Genomic DNA, 18,149 nt, shown 5'->3' with positions numbered 1-18,149 from the left:
AGCCCACCCATTCTGCTACTATCAAAACAATTCTGGGTGCCTAGCTCACCGATGGTGGGTGGGTGGCAGAGTTTCTGGTCTCCACTGTCAGTTTTGGTCCTGTTTAATCAAACTTGTGGGGAGGACAGAGATAGAAATGGATCATACTTTACTAATCTAATTTTGACTGGTCCTTTGGGTGTAAAGAATAATAAATTAACCCCAAACAGTGAAATCCTAAGACTATCTTCAATCATGGCATAGTCACCATAGTACCTGGAGCAACTAAAGACTCTACAAAACAAAAACGACACCATCAGCCTTTATTCCAAAAATATTCAAACTTCCTTATAAATGTAATAATCCTGTGTGCATAATCATTTTGTACAAAACACCATTACTGGGACTGTGTATAGCCTAAATTCTTCAAAGGCACTTTTTTTCTGAGAAGGAATAAGTCTTTAGAGACTCCACTCTGTGGTGATACATGAACTCCACTTTGATGCAAGAAAAACATCAGCAGAGACTTACTGAGAGGTTCGCGAGACTAACACCCCTTCCTTTAAGCGTTACCCTGGAGTCCTAGATAATTAGTCAACTGTGCAAGATTTTCTTCCAGGTTTACAAACTAGCTATATTGCCATCCAAGATTAGAAGACAGGCCAGCAGAATTAGGGCTTTGCTATTAGACAGCAATGGCTTGAATACCTAGGATGACTTAGTTAGGAAGACGCCACAACTCCCTGGTGTGAAGTCTTCAATGGAAGGGATAAAATGTGACCTGCTTTGGAAAATGACTACCTTTTCAAATGATTGTTGTGAAACCTATTTATGATATTCTTTGTTTAATTTCTTCCTGCTTATTGCATTTTCTTTTTCTAAGCCTGGAATTAACAATTAAATGTGCTTTGTTGGCTATCGTCTAAAATGGTTTTCACTTAAAACGAGTTCTGTCTCTAACAATCATGAAAACTCTGTAAATAATTCTACTTTATGAAAACAGCATGTCCTTAAAGCTATTTTTCCCTGGCAGTTCTGTGTAGATCTATGTCATTCATTCATTTAATTAGCCATTAAATACTGTTGACATTATTATTATTATTATTATTCAATTATTGAGCACTCACAGTACGAGGAACAATGCTTGTGCTAAGAGGGATAAAAAGATGAATAAGAAAGTCTACAAAGAACTTAGATTCTAATAACAGAGTAGAACATAGAGCAAAATAGCCACAATAAAAGCAGAGTATTAGAAATGTCCCCTGCCCACCCACCCACTTTACAGTGGTGGGCATCTCATACTTTATACACAGCATTTGGCTCTACCCATTCCAGCCACCACCACTTTGCACATGAGGGAATTTTTCCACCTCCTCGGACTACCCAGGCCCTGAATCTAGACCTCATTTCCAGTACAGAAGAGCATTGTTCAAAGTCTTTGTATCCAAGTGCGCATGCCCTCATTCTGCTATATTTCATATCCTTCACCCATAGATGGATCTTAGAGGCGAGTTCAGTTCTAAAGAAGAACCTTTATTGCTGCCCATCTGGCTCTATAATGGAGGGTCCACTTACCCTTCCATCGTAGAATTGGGGTGCAACAGTTCACTGCAGTTTCTACCCAGAACACCATTCTACTATTTCTAACCATTCCATGGTAACCGTGTTCCCCCTCCCACTTCTTTTAGCGTCTTGGATCAGCACCACTATACCCTCTGACATGTCAGGGTACAGCACAACACAAATGCAAATGGGCAAAGAATTCGGGGGAGATAATCTGAATTGAAGACCTGGCTAATGTTCCTCCTGATATCAATGCATACCTGCCCCACTCTTTCTGAAACCATGAAAAGTGCTAGTAAGGAAAATATAGCTTCAGAGAAGGTATAAAAGGTGTCAATCTTGTGGCATTTTACCTTCCGCTACCTGCCAGCATCGTGGCCTTCAAATCCTTTATCCACAGCTTCCTCTAGAACTCATCCACAAAGAGACCAAGGTGAAATCCCAACATCCCATCTCAACAATACGAAGGACAGAAATAATTGGGTACGTAGGGGAGAAAGATGGGACTCTGGCCAGAATCATACATTCAGTTCTACTGCCAGTGGCAAGGGAAAGGATGTGGGCTGGAAAAATTGTTATTGAATCTTCCCATCATCTCAAGAACGGCCTACAATGATCAAAGCAGTTGCCCTGGGTCATCCCTAGCACTGGTCAGAATGTGAGGAGAGCGGGTAGTGGTGGTATCTGCTCTATCAAGGCCTTTATTGTGGACTTAGCAAAGTATTCACGTCTCATTTTCCCCACCCCTCACTGAGCCTAGATCTGCCAGGTTTGATTCTCCTATCATTAGTAGTTTCAACTCCTTGATTTTAAACTCTTGTTCCTTGCTCCACATAGGATCTGGGTGCTTATAGTTTTATTGCTCTTTCTTCCCCTCCTCCAGCTTTTGTAATCAGCTTTCCTACTCTTTCTGGTGGTTCCAGCACTAGAGTCTGAACTCATGCCGTCCCAAGAGAGGACCCCCAGCCCTGGTTTCTGATTCTCCAGAAGCCCTGCCCCTTTTCCCTTTGGGGTTGTGAGATTGAGACAGGCAACAGGTAACAAGGAGCTTACCAATTGAAAGTTTAAGGACAGAATTGTTGAATCAAGGCAGTACTAGACAAGATGAGCTAAGATGCATTAGCTTCTGCAACAGTGACAAACAGCCCCAAGAAATTTTGGTGGCTTACAACAACAACAACAACAACAACAAAAGCATCTCTTGCTTAAGTTACGTGAGCTCTATGGATCTGCTTCAGTTCTGCTGGCATTGATAAGCTCTTCTGGACTCTGCCCAGTTCTTGCACCCAGCTTGAAGGAGAATTTTCTGTGTGAGACCTGTTATTCTTGCAGCAGAGGGCACGAATGCAAGAGAGCCTGAGCCAACCCATGTAATGGAAAATTTCTTGTGAAATAAAGCTAATGTCATGGACATTTGCAACCCATTGGCAAAAGCACAGCTGAGCCAAGTCCGGATCACATCTCCTCCTTCCCTGGGATGTGGGGCAGGTCACTTAAAGCAGTGGGGATGCATAATCCTACTTCAGAGAAAGAGCACATATTTGGAAACTATATTATAGGAAATATACGTTAGGGAAGGGGAGAGGGAGAAAGGGTCCCAGTTACTCAAATGGGGCACAAAGCAGGGTTTTGCCCATAAGGAATAGACAATAACTCAAATACTAATTTTCAGGGTATAATTTTTTTATTATAAGCAATAGATATCTAGCTCAAATTAGCTTAAATAAAAAAGGGACCTAATGAGTTCACATAGCTAAAAGTCCAGATGTAGTTGAGGCTCACAAACGTCTCCAGGAATCACTTTCTATCTCTTTCAGGGAGCCTCTTTTATTCATACAGTTTCAAAATGGCCTCCAGAAGTGCCAGGCTTACAGTTTATCAACTTAAAAACCCGAGTGGAAAGAAAAGTACCCATTTACCAAGTGTTCTAGAACAATCCTGAGGTTGACACTCTTGTTCTGATTGCCGGGCTTGTTTCATATGCCCTAAACTAGTTCACGTGTCAGGAAGGATGCAACAGCTACCTAGGCCTGGGTCACACACTCACACCTAGAATTGGAAGGAAAGTCTGCCACACCTGAAAACACTTGGGTGGGGATTTTGGAGGAGTTCTCGCAAGGAAATCTGAGGTGCTGAGGTGAATGCTGAGGGTCCCACAGGCCATTAGGGAGAACTGTTGGTTAAAGTAAGTTTATTCTTGCTAGTTAAGGGAAGACACAAAGTCTCACCAACAAGGAAAGTTGCAGCAGGATTTTTATAGGGCTGGCGCTAAGGAGGTCAAGTGGAGCTCTGGTGATGTTGGGTGGGATTTTGGAAGTGAGGAATGAGTAGGGCAAGTGGATGGCACTTTGAATAGGTTGGAAGACATGAAGTGGGGATTTTCCAGTAAATTGTTTAATGGGACATCTTAGTCCTCCTCCGAGACTGATTTTTCCAGAGCAGTTGTAACCACTATGGTGGCTCTTGCTTGGTTGCAGGGTACAGACTTGGTAAATCTCCATTTCTGAGTGGGAGCTAGATGCCTGACTGGTCAAAAGAGGAGATGATCTCTACACTGGGTCATCGTGCCAGCCTGAGGCCAGTCACGGGGCTGACTTGATGCCAAGGCACTTGGATGACTAGTCCAAGCCCTATATCCCTCTTGCCTGAGGACAAGCTTAGGTCAAGAGTTAGGTGAGCATGAAGATTTTGAGCTGTAGTTATTGAAAAGGTTGAAGGGCAGTGCCTGAGCAGATCACGTGAGGGGTGTGTCTCACAGTTGTTCCGTGGGTCACTGGAATCTCCTCACAAGCTTCCAGTTTTTCTTTTCGTTCCTGAAAGCTATAGACAGCATTGCATTTCAGGGGGACCAGGAAGAAGGTTTAGGATGCTAGAGAACAAGACAGAGTGGATGGTGGTGGAGAGGAAAAGGAAGAGAATGTGTGATCAAGGAGGCAGTCAAGCCTTCCTTTTAAAATGTCCTGGGGTGTCACTATATGAAGAAGGTTAAGAGTCAACACATTTGAATGAAATACCACATCTACTTGCGTCCAACAAGCACCAAATAATTTCTTCCTCTTTCACTCATGTTAATGACCCTTTTCCCCTAAGCAGATTCACAAATGGGTTTTAGGAAACTTGAGAAGTTCTCATTAATTCTTATGAGTTCAGAAAAATTCTCAATTTCTATGTTCAGTGTTGCATCCCCTAATAATTTTGGTCTGATGAAACAAAAATCATTTTTCTTTCTTCTCTGACTGCCAGAGAATCTTAACAAAGGGTGCAAAGAAATAGGACTCAGGCCACCCCTGTGAGGTAGAAAGGATCTTGACAGCTACCACGTTGAGTGAGCAGCCTCTCAAAGGTGCCCTTCTGCGTTTGCACGGGGTCTTAGGCCTCACTTCCAAAGCCCTTTGTTTCCTAAATCATTCCTTTCTTTCCCGTGCTTTTGGAAAACTATCAACACAATCAATTTAAGGGGCTAATGGCAGAAGCAACGAGACTCTTTTCTCCATTTTTCCAGAGCTCTCCAGATGGGGGTGCCTCATGTGGGACAATCATATGCCTTGATCGTTGACAGTAATGATTTGGTGAATTGCACCATAAAGTCCAATCCAGAATTAAAAGCAGTCTTCTAAAGAGAGATGAATTTTTAAAAGGTGTTTTTCTGGTGTTTAATGATAGGCCTACGTAAGTGTGAGTAAATTAGGTTCAAATTTACAAAACTCAAAAAAATCCGGCAAAATATCCTTCGCATTTCTCCTCATCTTTGAATACAGGAGCCATTAGAATTGTTGTGTCCGTACTCTGCTTCGCTCAGCACAATAGGTTGCGCTAGCAACTTGAGTTTATTGTATTCTGCTAATGTGTGCAGAGTTTGGCACCTGTTCACTTTCTAATAAGGGCACAATGAGAAATGATTCTTCTCTTGTGCACTGTGCACAGCATATTCCGCTTGGAGAGGCAGAACGGGGGGCCACTGTTTCCTTCCTCATCCGTAGCTAATCAAAGAAATCATATTCCCTTTCCACTGTGGTCTTTAATAAGACCGACTGGCTGTTTCTCAAAGCTAAAAGTAGAACGGGCATCTGTTGAAAGAATTAACGAGATTACTGATTTTATTTTTCAACAAAAATAGAGCTTGTAGATGTTGGAAAGCAAGACACATATTTGGTTTGGAGTATCATTAGGATAGGTTTTTCTGTCTTCAGTCCTTTCAACAGACATCTATTACACATCCAACCTTCTGATTGAGCACATGTCTCTTCTGTAATTTTAAGGAGGTATTGGAGCCCCAGTTGTGTAAGCTCTGCTGGCCAAGGGAGCTATGAAAGGATAAAGGGAAAAATTAATGAAAATAACAGAATGACGATGTACTAAATACATTTCATGTATTATAAATACTTCATAATACGTCCACTGTAAATAGTAGAAACTACTTTGATTAGCTATGAGCGGAACTAGAGGAAGCCTTGTAAGAACGGATTGGAAAATCTTAAAGTTGACCAGATGTCTGTGACCCCTGAGGGAGCCATGCTGCTTCTTTCCTCCCACTCCAGGTGGAGAAGGAAGGGTGCCTGAAGGTGGGTGATTTTCTCAGGGTCACAAGAAAGCATAACCCATTGCTCTCAGCCCGTCTGAACTTTCCTTTGCCTCAACCCAAGCCTAACTGGCAGGGAAGACAACCACCCTCCAGATGGCTCTTTGTCAGAACACGGGCAAGTTCTTTTTTCTTTACGTCTGGGGCTCCTCCTCTGTAGAATGAGCAAGTTCTCCCAGCTGGTCCCTAAAGCCCCATCCAGTTCTAAAATTTGACTACTGTTTTTATCTAGGGACTTGCCCTCTGAAATAACTCATGATGTTGTTACCTTTTAATACCCCAGGAGAAATGAAAGACAATTATTGTTAAGCCCCTTTAAAGATGATGAAAGAAAGAAGGAGGAATTAATTTTATACTTTACATGTAATAACATAACGTTAATGAAATAACTAGAAATAAAATAGGAATTCACAGATGATTTGACTTCAGGTCAGTTTAGCGTCTGGCTTTAGCCAAGTGAATGCTACAAAAGGCAAGAATAGACTTTGGAGTCTGGCCAATGGGAATCTGAATTCCGGTTCCACCTCCACGTGACCCCAACTTACGTTCCTCCTTGTTTGGGAAGTAGAGACTGCACCGCTCAAAGAGTAGGTGCAGGACTGAAATGATTAAGCCATGTAACTAGTGTGATCCTTGGTGAGCAGTAGTCCTCAGCAAATCTTTGCTTCTCCCGTAAGTACCCTCTCTTCTTTCCGTTCATTTCATTAGCCTTTCTAGCGGCCTTCCCGGTAACCTTTGAACCACAATTGTGTTGTAATAGTCCTAGTCCATTATCATATTCTGATTTTGTGCCTGACCCCGTGATAAATCCCTCACCTGCATCTCCTCTTGTAATATTTACAAAGCCTCCATGAGGTAGACACTATTCTTACTGCCTTCATTTTCAAATAAGGAACCTCTGTGTTTAAAGATGTAGAATTCCCCAAGATCACACAACTAGCAGGCCCCAGGATTTGAACAAAGCTCAGTTAAGCACTAAAGTCCATGTAATCATCCACCACTCTATAATTTCTTCTTTCCTTTCTTGAGAGGCATAGAATGAGAGACTATCGTTCCCTTTCCTAGTGCAAAAAATATCAAATTAATACTAAATCGACTGAACTGTCATCCTTGGTTTTATAACCTAGACCTGAGACAACGGGTCTTCATGGATGACAAATGTCCAGGCAATCTTCTGTTTCTTTTTTCTTTTAAAGATTTTATTTTTCCTTTTTCTCCCCAAAGCACCCTAGTACATAGTTGTGGGTCCTTCTAGTTGTGGCATGTGGGACACCACCTCAGCATTGCCTGATGAGCAGTGCCACGTCCGCACCCAGGATCCGAACTGGCGAAACCCTGGGCCACTGCAGTGGAGTGCATGAACTTAACCACTCAGCCATGGGGCCGACCCCAATCTTCTGTTTCTTGACTTTTAGGTAGTATTTGCAGGGGCTGCTGTCACTGAACAAGCACACGTATTCCAAGGGTTATTTGTTACTATTTTGTCTCCTGAGATCATATCATCTAAACAAAATGTACATTAAAGATAGAGAGAGAAAAAGAAATTGCAATATAATTAGTTATTATGCAAGATATAGGCTCTTTGAAAATTGAATGCATGTTGAGCTTAATAAATAGATACGTACTTTCCTTTATTGCTATTATTTTGAGTACTAAATTCTTACAGGCAGCAATGAAGATGAAAACACATGTGAGTTCAAAGATTTTTTTTCTGGATGGATGTGCATTATTACTTGAGGACTTGGGAGTAAGTTTCTTTCTAACTCCAGGAAAAAAAATTTAAAACATTTTTATTTTCCCTAGACTGCTCTGCATTAAATAAGTAGAGTTATTTTCTTTAAATGTAGCCTTTGCATAATTAGAGGAGAAGGTGCAGTAGAAGGGCAAGCATCTCCTGGGATAGCATGATAGCACATACTTTAGCACCAGACAGACCTGTGTTCCAAACATTGCTTCACCCCTACTAACTGAGTGACCATGAAATTTCACATATAAAATTAGCACAATTATTCTTAGCATTGTTGAGAGAACTAAGTAGGCTTCAGGTTAAACCTGGGGGCTCAAACACACATTGCTACCACTACTCTCTCCTGCAACCCCATCAAAATGGGAGCAACAGAGTAAAAGCATATGAACCTTTAAGGGAAAATAGAGCAGAAAAGAAAAGGATAGCAGATGAGGGATATCAACATATTTCTTGGAAGATGAGAAGTGGAAGAAAAAGCAGAAACTTACCTAGCAGAGACAGTTAAATCCCATGTGTATAAAGAAGGAGTGACGAATAAGAAGCAAGTAGACTGTGTCACAGAACTCCTGAAAGGCCCAGGAACTGGAGGTATGGGTGGGGAGGGCACTAAATACAGGAAGATTTATTAAGAGGCTTTGTAAGGAACACCTAGACCCATAAATCTCCTCCCACCCCCACACAGCTGGGTGACTACCCTTCTCCTACCCCAGTATGAGAAGGGAAATGTAGTCTCTGAAGGAACTGAGCCCAGATAGTGAAGAACTCAGAGGCAACAGGTGCAACAGAAGGTAACTGTGAGGGGCCCACTGCAGCAGGAAGATTAGGTGAAAGTCTCTATACTGAATGATGATGCCAGTATGATTGATATAAAGATAGAGAGACACAGTTAGAGGATGTAAGATTTCATTAATGGCAAATATGAAAAATTAGAGAGAGAATTACATGAGCAGAGGACAATCTGGCATGAGCCCAGGTAGAAATCAAGGCTTCTTTGGATTCTAAGTATTCTCTAAAAGATCACATGCAACTGCTGTTATCATTTGCCATGTTTGAGGTAAGGATTCCACCAAGCTCAGGATGACCCTGTTCGCCTTCTTCTAAAGGGTTTACTTTTCAGAGACCCCAATTCCATGCATCAATGTTTTGCAAACTGCTTAAAAGTCCAGATGATCACCAGGTATAAGGCAATACTGCAAAGCAGCCCCAATATATCCCTGAATTTTTATCAGAAGACTGGACAAATTGAAGTTCATTTGTCCAGTTAGCACACTTCAGCCTGCAAGGTCCTTTCTGAAGCCACCCTCCATGAAGTCACAAGTGTCCCTCCAGATTACTCCACTTAGAAAGTAAAAAATGACAAGATCTAACCACCTAAAGAGATTGTAATCAGTTTTTATATGCTTCATTCTTAAATAACAATGCCTAGTCCAGGAGAAGTAGTCTTACAAGAAAATAATTCTCTAACTAAAAATAAGGATAAAACCAAACAAACAGAAAAAAGAGATTGACAACACAAAGAGCATGAGAAAATTACATATATGTATGTGTGCACATACATGTGGGTGCAAATGTGTATGCATGATCCATACGGAGGTTTAGAGGTAATTCAGATAAACTCTTATGCTAAAGAGAATCAGAATGCTGGGGGCAAAAATATAAAAGCTGCTTGACTGAACCAAGGAGATGAAAGAATTGTACACTGAAAACAACAAAACATTGCTGAAAGAAATTAAAGAAGACATAAATGAATGGAAAGGCATTCCATGTTCATGGATTGAAAGACAATATTGTTTAAGTGTCATTTCTACTCAAAGTGATCTACAGATGTAGTGCAATCTCTATCAACCCAATGACTTTCTTTGAAGAAATAGAAAAATCCATCTTAAAATTCATATGAAATCTCAAGGGACCCCAAATGGTAAAAACAATCTTGAAAACAAGGAAGAAAGTTGGAGGACTCACATTCCTTGATTTCAAAATTTATTACAAAACTATAGTAATCAGAACAGAGTGGGATAGGCATAAAGACAGACATATAGACCAATGAAATATAATAGATAGCCCAAAAGTAAACACTTACATATTTGGTTTTGACAAGGGTGCCAAGACCATTCAATGGAGAAAGGACAGTCTTTTCAGTAAGTAGTACTGGGAAAACTGGATATCCACATGCAAAAGAATAAAGTTAGATCATTACCTTATGCCATATCAAAATTGGGTCAAAGATCGGAAGTAAGAGCTAAAACTATAAAATTATTAGAAAAAGACATATTGGAAAAACTTCATGACATTAGATTTGACAACAATTTCCTGGATATGACACCAAATCACAGGAAACAAAATAAAAAATCGATTGGACTTCATCAAAATTAAAAACTTTTATGCATCAAAGTTACCATCAACAGAGTAAAAAGGCAACCTACAGAATAGGAGTAAATATTTGCAGCTCACACATATAATAAGGAATTAATATCTAGGATATATAAAGAACTCCTAAAACTCAACAACAGCAACAAAACAGCCCAATTCAACAAAAGGGCAAAGGATTTGAATAGACATTTATCCAAAGAAGATATAAAAATGGCCAATAAGCACATGAAAAATACTCAACATCACTAATCATTAGAGAAATGCAAATGAAAACCATGAGACATCAGTTTATATCCATTAGAGAGTCTATTATAAACAACAATAACAACAAAAACACAGAAAAAAAGTGTGGAGAGGATGTGGAGAAATCAAAACTCTTGTGCATTGCTGGTGGGAATGCAAAATGGTGCAACCATTGTGGAATACAATATTAGGGTTCCTCAAAAAGCTAACATAAAACTACTATATGATCCAACAACTCCACTTCTGAGTATGTACTCCCCAAAATTGAAAGCAGGATCTCAAAGAGATATTTACAGACTCATGCTCAGAGTAGCATTATTTACAATAGGCAAAAAGTGGAAGCGAGCCAAATGTCCATTGATGGGTGAATGGATAAAGACAGTGGTCTATATCTACAATGGAATATTATTCAGCCTTAAAAAGGAGAGAAATTCTGATACATGCCACAGCATGGGTGAACCTTGAAGATATTATACTAAGTGAAATAAGTCAGACACAAAATGGCAAATATTGTATGATTTCACTTATACGAGATACCAAGAACAGTCAGATTCATAGAGACAGAAAGTTGAAGGGTGGTTACTAGAGGCTGGGAGGAGGAAGGAATGGGAACTTATTTAATGGTACAAAGCTTCAGTTCTGGATGATGAAAAAGTTCTAAGAATGGATAGTGGTGATGGCTGCACAATAATACGAATTCTCTCAATGCCACTGAATTGTACACTTAAAAATGGTTAAAATAGCAAGTTTTATGTTATGTATATTTTACCACAATAAAATAATCTGCTTGAAGTTATGAGAGGCATGACCAGAAGGCGAAGATTACTAGGTCAAGTCTGAGAGAAGGCAACCAAAACCAAAACCATAGCCAAACCAAAACAAAAAACTGAAACCCAGAAATCAGAAGGATGAGCCCACCGTTTAGGACATCTTTCTGCCCAGGGACAATTGTCAATCCAGAAGAGGTAACTGAGAGTCTAATCAGCATTTTTCACAGCTTTGTGGAGTGTGAGAGAAGAAAGAGTTCAAAAAGAAATAAGAATTCAAGACCATTACAGGTGAGGTCCCTGGTCAACTCTGCATGCTCTGGGTTTAGGTCTAAAGGATTGTACCCGAGGAGTAAGGGAGAATTGGAAGTAAGCTATTGTGCATTCAGATTGCATCCCAGCTTCAAATCATCTGAGTGGCCTGGGAAATAGCAAATTCTGAAAATGGAATAACAGGAGTCTAGATTGCTAAGACTCCACAGAGACCTGGAAAGAGCCAATAAAAATTATCTGGAGGAAAATGACATGACTCCATACCTCAAATTACTTCTAAAAATTTTCAAATACAATTCTTGGAAACCTCCCCTAACAAAAAAAGAAATGTCACAACAGGAGTCACTACTACATGAAGGAGAACCAGTAGAAACAACAGACAGCAGAAACAGATCTGCAGAGCTCCAGACGTTGCAATTATTAAACATAGACTTTAAAATAATTCTTCTTATTATGGTCAAGGAGCTAAACCACAGGATTAAATATTTCTGCATAGAACTAGAAAACGAAAAGTAATATGTATTTAAAAAGAACAAAATACAATTATAGAAATAAAAACATAATAACTAAAATTAAGAATTCAATGCTAAGGTTCACAGAAGATTAGAAAAATTTGATGAGAAAATTAGTGAATTAGTTAAAAGATCAGAGGAAAAATATCCAGAGGAAAGCATAAAACAAAAGGATGGAATCCGCAGAAAAGAGAATAAGAAACATAGGCAATACAGTTACAAGTTCTAACATATCTAATGGCTTTGAGCTTTCCAAGACTGAGGAAAAGCATTAATTCACAGATTCCAGAATACCAAAGAAAACCCAAGCCAGAAAAATAAAAAGAAATCCATACCTAAAAATATTGGAGTAAAACTGGGAGTAGGTAAGTGAGGGGAGAAGGGGAATGAAAGGGAAAAGGAAATAATAAAAGCGATCAGAGAGATTACACTCAAAAGAACAATGAAATCTAAAATTAATTGTGCAATATCTTTGATGTTCTGAATCCCATTTCACAGCAAAAATGTCCTTCAAAGCTGAAGGTAAATTAAATATATTTTCAGACAAACAGAAGCTGAAATAATTCTTCACTAACAGACCTGACCTACAGGGAAAACTAAAAGATATTCTCCAGGCAGAAGAAAATTCATCTTAGATAGAAAGCTTGAGATGCAGGAAGAAATGAAAATGATAAATATGTAGATTAATCAAAACAAATATTGACTGTATATTATTATTTTTCATAAAGTTTATGTTGTAAGCAGAATTAAAATTGCATGACAGGAGGAGATGAACTGAATTAAAGTGTTTTAATGTCTTACATTGCCCAGGAAGAAGGTAAGAGTGCTGAGTAATGTTAGACTCTGATGAGTCAGTACGCAGGCTGTGATCTCAGGAACAGCTGTGAAAAGAGTCACACGAGTGCCTATCCAGCCAGCTGCCAAAAAATGAAATAATTTTTTAATCCAAAAAGATGTTGAGAGACAAGAGAATATAGAAGTAGGAAACATAGAAATTATATAGCAAGGTGATAGATTTATATGCAAATGTACCAATATTATATTCAATATAAAAGAATGACAACTCAAATGAAAAGACAAAACTCGTAAGACTGGTAAAAAAGCCTATACGCAATTTAGGGAGGACACATCTAAAACACAAGTATACAGAGAGATTGAAAATAAGTGAATAGAAAAAATATTTCACGTAAAAACAAACCAAAAGAAAGTTTAAATAACAATATTAATATCAAAGTAGACTTTAAGGCAAAAAAAATATATCATTAGCTAGGAGGAGAGGCACCTCAAAATGATAAAACATCTGATTCACCCAGAATACATAACAATTCTAAACATGTATGTATCTAATAACATAGCATTATAAAATATAAAAGAAAAAGTGGGAGAAATATAAGGATAAATAGACAATTAGTGGTAAATGACAAAACAAACAGACAAAGTATCAGTAAGGATTTAGATTTGAATAACACAATCAGCAAATTAGATCTAAAAGATATAAATATATAGAATACTACATCCTATAATTGCAGAATGAGCATTAGTTTCAAGGGCAAATGGACCACTTAGAAATATTGATCATATATTGAATCATAAAGCAAGTCTCTACAAATTACAAAAGATTAAAAGCATACAGTATCTTCTCTGACCACAAAGCAATTAGGACAGAAATAAATTTTAAAATATAGTTAGAAAAACATCACATGTTTTGAAATCAAGAAAACATTATAAATAATCTAAAGGCAAAAAAGAAATGCAGTAATAAGTTAAAATTAAACTGAAATTAAAGAGAAAAGAATAATGAAACTCAGAATATATTTCAAGCCAAATGTTCATGAAATATTCCATATCAAAACCTGTGGAGGGAAAAGCTGTACAGAGAAGGAAGTTTTTAGCTCTAAATGCTAAAAAAATAATAAGTAGCTACCTCAGTAAATCAGAAAAAAGTCAGCTAAATACACAAAAGAAAGTGCAAAAAGTAAGTAATAAAGGCAGGAACAAACATTAACAAAATAGATATACAAACAAAATCAACAAACCAAAAGTTTTTCAAGTTGATTTTTATGGAACCATATTATCCATAGAGAAAAGTTCACATATCACTAAATAGACAGCTCAATGAATTTTCACAAGGTCAACTTTCTTGTTAGCAACACCCAGATCAAGAGAGTCCTAGCAGCACCTCTGATGCCCCACCGTGCTCCCTACCATTACTACTCCCACAAGAGAAAATACCACCTGGACCTCTGACTCCATAGATTAATGTATCCTGTTTTTATTTATATTAATGGAGAGAAATTCATTTCTTTAAGATGAGTAAAATTGATAAGCCTCTAGGAAGGCTTAGCAAATTAAAGAGCAATCACAAAAACTATAAAAGAGAGCAATTACAAAAATAGCAAATGTCAAGAATGAGAAAGGTGACATCACTACAGTTCCCACATAAATAAAGGCAATAAGAAAATATTATTAATATCTGAAATGTAATGGGAAATTTTTTTAAAGTTGAAAATTAAAAAAACAGAAACAAGAAGAAATAGATACCTGAATAATTCTGTAACTTACAATGAAATTGAATATGAAATTAAAACTTTTCAAGAAAAATCACAAAGACCATATGACTTCAAAGGGAATTCTTCCAAACATTTATGGATGGAATAATTCCAATCTTAGATAAACTCTTTCAGAATATAGGAAAAGAGTAAATAGTCCCCAATTCAGAAAGACAAGCCCATCATTTGGGACATCTTTCTGCCCAGGGACAATTGCCAATCCAGAAATGATAGCCGAAAGTCTAAGCAGTATTTTTCACAGCTAAAAATCACTCATTTTCACCAATGCAAAAATTCTAAACATGGTATTGGCAAACGAAATTCAGTGAAATATGAAAATGATGATACATCAAAACTAACTTTGTTTTTTCCAAGAAAAAGATAATTGAACATTAGAAAAATCAATCAGTGTAATTAGCCACATTAACAAAATAAAGAAAAAAATCATGTAGTAATCTCAATAAATGAATATGGTAGATTGGTTTATTGATCTCAGTTCTTCACTTGCTTATAGCAATTACTATGCCTACGTTCTTGCCATTGCTCATTGTGGACTTGACCTTGTGACTTACTTTGACCAATATGATGTTAGTATAGTCATATGCCACACAATGACGTTTCAGTCAATGATAGACCATATACATGGCAGCGGTCCCATAAATTAGCACCATGTAGCTTAGGTGTGTAGTAGGCTGTACCATCAAGGTTTGTGTAAGTATATTCTATGATGTTTGCATGATGATGAAATCGCCTAAAGACACATATCTTAGAATGTTTCCCTGTCGTTAGGCAATGCATGATTGTAGATGTGATATGAGAAAAGACTTAAAATGTACTTGAACTGTTAGACTTGCCCTCTTGCACTTCCACCATCATCATGATAAGAATATGGCCCTAGGTGGCTTGCTGTTCCCAGAAGAGTGAGAAACATAAGGAGCAGACTTGAGCCCAACCCATGGCCTGGTGGTAAGAGTTGCCAAACTCCACAGAGTCCAGCAGATCAGCTGTTCAGTTGCCACAAGCCACTGAATTTTATTGTTAAACAGCACTGATATAACACATGAAAAGGATATGGTAAAATTTAACATTTTGTGATAATAAGAACTTGTAGCACACTAAAAGTAGAAGAGAACTTCTTTAGTTTGATGAAGAAAATCTACAAACACCCAGAGCTAATATCATACTTACTGATATGATGGATATGTAAAAGTCCAAAACCATCTATAGATAAATTACTAGCATCAATAATGAGTTTAGGAAGATTGCTGGATACAAGGCCAATATACCAAAACTAATTGTATTTCTTTATACAAGCAACCCAGGTAGAAAACATATATATAGCAACACCGTATACTAGCAACATCTTATAGAAAAATAGAATTTTAAAAAGATGTTATTTACAACAGCATCAAAACTAAACAATTAGAAATTAATCTTTTTAAATGACTTGCCAGAGTTCTAAGCAAAAATTTAATAAAACTTTATTGAGAAAGAATAATAAAACCTAAATAAATAGAGACATAGGTCATGTTCATGAAATGGAAGACTCTATATTGCAAATATCTCACCAAAATTGATATAGAGATTCAATACAAAATAATAAAAACCCCAAGACATCGTTTCTGTGTGTGTATGCCTGGATGAAACTTGACAATGGATTTCGAAATTCATATGAAATTGCAAGAAGAATTTGGGAATACTTGCGCTATTGAATATCAAGACATAAATAAAGTTGTGGTGATCAAGGTAGAGTGGAACTGGTGCATGTAAAGACAAATAGACCAACGTAACAGGATCAAAAGCCCAGAAACAGAAGCATATACACATGAACACTTGATTTATAACGAAAGTGGCACTACAGAACAGAAAGCGAGGACAGATTTCAACTAATGGCTCTGGGTTATTTGGATATCCTCATTAAACAAAAAGAGAAAACTTGACTTTGCCCTCACACCATCTACAATATCAATTCCTCGTGACTTTTAACCAAAATGCGAACCAAAAAACAATAAATCACAACATAATTAGTCATCGGGAAAATAAACATTACAAACCCATAAGTGATTTTCACACTCCTAGAATGGCTAAAATTAAAAAGACAAACAAGAGTTGGTGAGGAGCAATTGGGACTCTCTCACACTGCTGGGTGGAGTGGGAGCTGGGAGACAATAATGGCAAACACTTTGACATTCTCTACTAGAGTTAGGATATGCTGACCCTATGACCCAGAAATCGCATTCCTAGGTATGAACCTAACATAAATATGCATCAAAAGCGAAAGGGATTCATACATTGTAGCATATTTATACAATAGAATGCCTTAAAGAATGAAAACAAATGAATTCATGTGTAACATGGATGAACTTCTCAAACATAGTGTTGAGCAACAGACTAAAAATAACATTTACAGTATAATTCCAGTTACATAATATTTAAAAAAGAGAAAGCCAGCCCTGACGCCTAGCAGTTAAAGTTTGGCACACTTTGTTTTGGAAGCCTGGGTTTGGTTCTCAAGCACAGAACCACACCACTTGTCTGTCGGTAGCCATGTTGCGGTGGTGACTCACAAAGAAGAACTAGAGTGACTTACAACTAGAATATACAACTATATACTGGGGTTTGGGGGAGGGAAAAAAAAGAGGAAGATGGGCAACAGATGTTAGCTCACGGTGAATCTTTCCCATCAAAAAAACAAAAGAAAAGAAAGGCACAACTAAATTTAGTTTTTAGGAACGAATGATAAGATAGTATAACTGTAAAGAAAACAAGGAAATGTCTACCCTTAAGGGCAGGACAGTGGTTACAATTAGGGGATGTGAGGAAACTGCGGCTGGAGAGGACTAAGTCTGAGGCTATTGAGGTGGCTAACAGTGTTCTATTTCTTTCCTAGACTGGTGGTTACAGGAGGTTCATTTTATAATAATTCATTAAGGTATATATTGCTTATTTATCTACCTATTTCTATGTGTTATTTGGCAAATTTTTTAAAAGCTTAAAAAAGAAAAAAATCACAGAATAAAAACATCCTTAAGAAAACAAAAATGTGGGGCTGGCCCTGTGGCTGGGTGGTTAAGTTCATGCACTCCGCTGCAGGCGGCCCAGTGTTTTGCTGGTTCAAATCCCGGGTGCAGACATGGCACTGCTCATCAAACCGTGCTGAGGCAGCGTCCCACATGCCACAACTAGAAGGACCCACAACGAAGAATATACAACTATGTACTGGAGGGCTTTGGGGAGAAAAGGGAAAAAATAAAATCTTTAAAAAAAAAAAGAAAACAAAAATGTGATTTCCAAAATTATAAAAATATCCAGGAAAATAAAGCCCAGTATATATCCTGGAAAGACAAAGTAATAGAAAACAGAAAAAGAATAAGATAGAGGATCAACCTTGAAGGTGTTGCAATAAATGGTGAGTAGATTCAAAAACAGAAAAGAGAGAACGTGGAGGGGAACACATTAGCAAAAACCAGTAAAATATTTTTCCAGAATGCGAGGACATGGTTTCCTAGCTAACAAGGACCCCCACAAAACAGCCCACACCAAGGGTCATAATTGTGAAATTTAGGA

This window comes from Equus quagga, chromosome 8 (assembly GCF_021613505.1).
Source record: "Equus quagga isolate Etosha38 chromosome 8, UCLA_HA_Equagga_1.0, whole genome shotgun sequence".
Lineage (NCBI taxonomy): Eukaryota > Metazoa > Chordata > Mammalia > Perissodactyla > Equidae > Equus > Equus quagga.
This window is presented reverse-complemented; position numbering follows the sequence as displayed.